The sequence below is a fragment of the Mus pahari genome, chromosome 9, assembly GCF_900095145.1.
Source record: "Mus pahari chromosome 9, PAHARI_EIJ_v1.1, whole genome shotgun sequence".
NCBI lineage: Eukaryota > Metazoa > Chordata > Mammalia > Rodentia > Muridae > Mus > Mus pahari.
Window position 1 is genome coordinate 83,849,472 of NC_034598.1, and position 4,850 is coordinate 83,854,321.

The 4,850-nt window shown below is 43.3% G+C and overlaps 1 pseudogene; it reads left to right on the top strand.

Moving 5' to 3' along the window:
- The window catches only part of LOC110326129, a 4,711-nt pseudogene extending 2,207 nt beyond the window's left edge, over positions 1-2,504 (top strand).
- Positions 2,505-4,850: the final 2,346 nt, after the last annotated feature.

Below are 4,850 nucleotides of genomic sequence, written 5' to 3' on the forward strand. Positions count from 1 at the left end.
AAGCCAGTAAAGAACATCCCTCCATGGCCTCTGCATCAGCTCCTGCTCCCTGACTTGCTTGAGTTCCAGTCTTGACTTCTTTGGTGATGAACAGCAATGTGGAAGTGTAAGCCAAATAAACCCTTTCCTCCCCAACTTGCTTCTTGGTCATGACGTTTGTGCAGGAATAGAAACCCTGACTAAGACAGTCTTTAAGGCTGTGGGAAAGAACCCTGAAAACATGAGTTCAAAATATATCATTTCTCAAATATGCAAAATTTAAGAATGCAATATGGATTGTATATGGCACTTTGCACACCTAAAAGAATAGAAGCAGCTGCACTGTGAGCCAGCTTGTCAGAAAACACAAAGGAAGGCAGATTCCTGAGTTTAAATTCAGCTATGCTGGGCCCAGACAGGGTGGAAATGGTAATCTTAGGATGGGATCCCACCCAGCAAGCTCATTGTCTGTTCTTACAAAGGCAGACAGATCTCTGGATTCATTTGTTTGTTTGTTTGTTTTTTATGGTTTTTCGAGACAGGGTTTCTCTGTGTAGCCTTGGCTGTCCTGGAACTCACTCTGTAGACCAGACTGGCCTCGAACTCAGAAACTCTGGATTCATTTGTAATGTTAAAAATTGTGCTTGCTGTGTCCTTCTAAGAATCAAGGGGTTGGGCTCATGGCATGCTAATTCATGGGATAATCAGAAGGGAACTTGGAGTAATGACTGAATTGATAATGCACATAAAAGACTGGGCTTTTGGTCTCCAAAAAATGAGCTTTCCAGAGAGTTTTTTTTTTTTTTAGAATTGCAAGAGAAAGATGTCTCGAGCAGAGAGCTGTGTGGAAAGCTGTCTTGACCAGAATTTAGGCCATCAGTTTGTAATCCACAACACGACTTTGTGTTGGTCTTTCACAGCTCCCAGACAACCCTTCCTCAGAACCCCTGTCCAAGCTGAGGTTGATCCTTGGTACAATAGTGGGGATCAAAACCAGGATGCTACTCTGATTAGTCAGGTACTCTACCACTAAAATGCACCACTACACCTTTGTTTTTTTTTTTGGAATAGGATCTAAATTGCATGGGCTCTCCTCAAACTTGTAATCTTCCTTCCTTAGCCTCTTAAATAGCTAGGATTATAGGCATACACCATCAGGCTCAAGTAATCATATATCTATATCTATTAAATTTATTTATTTTATATATGTGAGTATACTGTCTCTTTTCAGACACACCAGAAGAGGGCATCAGATCCCATTACTGATGATTGTGAGCCACCATGTGGTTGCTGGGACTCAGGAAGGACTTCTGGAAGAGCAATCAGTGCTCTTAACTGCTGAGCCATCTCCAACCCCTCATATTTTCTTAAAAGTAGAAAAGGTATCCGCCACCTGGATATGAGCCGTTCTCGAGAGAGCCGTCCCTCTTTCTAGGCCCGCGCGCTCTGTAAGGACGAAGCCATGTTCAGCTTGAGCACCAAGATCGTGAAGCCCATCGAGTTCGGAGTCTGGCATCTCTCAGGAGCTGCTGGAGCTGGAGATGAACTCCAATCTCAAGGCGCAGCTGCGGAGACTCAACATCACCGCAGCCAAGGAAATTGAAGTTGGTGATGGTCGGAAAGCTATCATAATATTTCATAATATTTAAATATTATGAAATATATTTCATATATTTCATAATATTTAAGTTCCTCAGCTTAAATCTGTGTGTATCTGCATGGGCAGAAAACACCTTGGACTGGGTTCGTACTGAAGAGCTTAACATCCTAAGATAAGATGGGCTGCAAGGGGAAATGAATGCCCTGTCGGTTTGCGCTGATCAGAGCATGAATTTTATTAATCGGACAAGGAAGGATTTTAAGCCCTCCCTGAGTCCCCTGGAGAAACTCTCTCTGTCTCTCTGTCTCTGCCTTGCGATCATGAGCGGAGACGTGATCCAGTAGGCGGGTCCGAGTGAGTGGGCAGAGACGACGTTAGTAGTTGGTCCGAGCAACAGTGGAAGGTGACAGTGGGCGGTGATGACGACGTAGGGTGGTCTGCATTTTGGGAGATCTCGGGTGGTCTTCTCAGTGGCAATCCTGTCCGTCTGCAGGGGGCGCAATATAATGTTTAGAGGGAGAGTGGTTAGTGGAGGTGAGAGACCCCAACATAAATCTTTCCAGAAAATCCAAGTCTGGCTAGTTCATGAATTGGAGAAAAAGTTCAGTGGGAAGCATGTCTTCATTGCTCAGAGGAGGATTCTGCTCAAGCCAACCGGGAAAAGCCATACAAAAAATAAGCAAAAGCACCCCAGAAGCCACACCCTGACAGCAGTGCACGCCATCCTTGAGGACTTGGTCTTCCCAAGCGAAATTGTGGGTAAGAGGATCCGTGTGAAACTGGACGGCAGCCGGCTCCTAAAAGGTCACTTAGACCAAGAAGCACAACAGAACAACGTGGAACACAAGGTCGAAACTTTTTCTGGTGTGTACAAGAAGCTCACAGGCAAGATGATAATTTTGAATTCCCAGAGTTTCAGTTGTAAAGAAAAGGACTGAATAAAGTGTCATTCATAGTTAAAAAAAAAAAAAAAAGAAGAAGAAGAAAGAAAAAGGAAAGAAAATGTAATGATGCCAGGCATGGTGGTGCTTGTCTTTAAATTCCAGTACTTGGGGGGAGGGACAGAAACAAGTGGATCTCTGTGAGTTCAAGGCCATCTGATTTACATAGTGAGTTCCAGGACTGTCAGGGGCATACAGTAAGACCTGTGTAAAAAACAAACAAATAAACGAATAAAATAAAAAATTCATCATTAGCTGGGCAGTGGTGACACACGCCTTTAATCCCAGCACTCGGGAGGCAGAGGCAGGCAAATTTCTGAGTTTGAGGCCAGCCTGGTCTACAAAATGAGTTCCAGGACAGCCAGGGCTATACAGAGAAACCCTGTCTCAAAACAAACAAACAAACAAACAAACAAAAATTCACCATTAGAGTTTGGCTCTATGGTTTAAGTAATAAATCTAATAAAATTTTGTTCATTTAATTCCCAATTCCAATCTGCCTCTGCCTCCCGAGTGCTGGGATTAAAGGCGGTCATGATGTTTGTACAGGAATAGAAACCCTGACTAAGACACATGGAAAAACAAATTATCAAAGTACATAGACTGCCCTGTGTACATAAATTGGATAACTGGTCTACTTTGATTTTTGTGTCCACCTATTTTGTAATTTAAACAAATAATAATTTAAATACTTTTAAAATCTGAAATTCTTGAAATCAAAAGGATAAATACTAGAGAGGGTTTTCTCCTATAATGTTTCAGAGTGGCACAAATTACAGAAATATTAAATTGCTAATGGCATATAGGGTAATTGTAACTGTGCAACTGTCAGCAATATTCAGTTTCTCTCAAAAGAATAAAGTACGTTAGTCCATTCCAATAATGTTTGAAGCTGCTGTTTTCTAAAGAATATTTGAATTCTCTGAAGATGCTCCATTCCAACTGACTGCCTCCCAAGTCTAGAAATACAAGAGCCAAGCGAATGGTTGGTTTTCTCTTGAGGGTCCGTCCTATTACAAATGTACAGCTGGCTGCCATGGCTAGCTGCATCTATAGGGTACCCATCTGTCGGCAGACCCCTTAGTATCTACAACAAAAAAGGTACCTTAGTGGTAAGGGGTTCAAGTTATGACAAATGCATAATACATTTTATTTCATAGTGGCCTGGATGATGAGCAAATAGTAGGTATGGTTCCTGTAAGTGGACAGAACTACCTTCTACTCCTTGGGATAACTTTAATGCCTTATTTTGTGTTCATTATTTAGCATTTTCTTTTTGCAAATTAAAAAAAAAAATGTGATTGCAGCTAGAGATGCAGCACTAAGATTAAGAACACTGGCTGCTCTTCCAGAGGTCCCACATTATGGCTCACATCTGTGTGTAATTCCAGTGCTGTGGGATCTGGCACCTTCTTCTTCTTGTTTCAGGTACCAAGCATGCATGTGGTGCACAGGCATACATGCAGGCAAAGCACGCATATACACATAAAAAGGTTTAAAGTAGTGTGTGCTTGTGTGTGTGTGGTGTATGAGTGCAGGTGCCTACCAAGACCAGGAGGGATCCTACAGAACTGGAGTTCTAGCAACTGTGGGCCATCCCACATAGGCTCAGAGAAACAAACTCCAGTCCTGTGGAAGAACAAAAAGTCCTCCCTGATGGGCCTTTTCTTTCCCTCTGTGATGGAGATATTGGCTAGATTAGACCAGATTAAAAGTAGATAAAGCCGGGTTTATTTGGAGGTCACCCTTGGGTGGGTTCATCAATCTCACAGATAGAGGTCAGTGAAGTCACACTTCCAGGCTAAAACAATGGGATTTTATAGCCTTTAGGTGAGGGGTGGTGATTTGTCTCTTAGGAACTCAGATTATGTCCATATAAGGTCAGAACCTGAGCCCCTGGGCGGGCACTCTTGGGTAGGTGGCGGGAACTTGGAGAGGTGACATGTTAGTCTGGAGAAGTCTTCTTTAAGTGGGCACGGGAGTTTTCTCTGTGAAGGCAGGTTTGGGGGAAGGATGACCAGGGGTTCTAGACTAACACTCTGAACTGGTGCATCCCAGGACTCCTCCTTAGAAGGCTCTTTAAGGTCTGAGAGCAGCTGTGTTTTTCCAGGTGCTTTGGCACTTTTAGAAACCACCTCAGGATGGGTAATTGTGTTGATTTGAATATGTATGGCCCAGGGAGCAACACTATTAGCAGGTGTAGCCTTGTTGGAGTAGGTGTGGCCTTGTTGATGGAAGTGTGACATTGTGGGCATGGGCTTTAAGACCCTCATCCTTGGAAGCCTCTCTCTCTCTCTCTCTCTCTCTCTCTCTCTCTCTCTCTCTCTCTC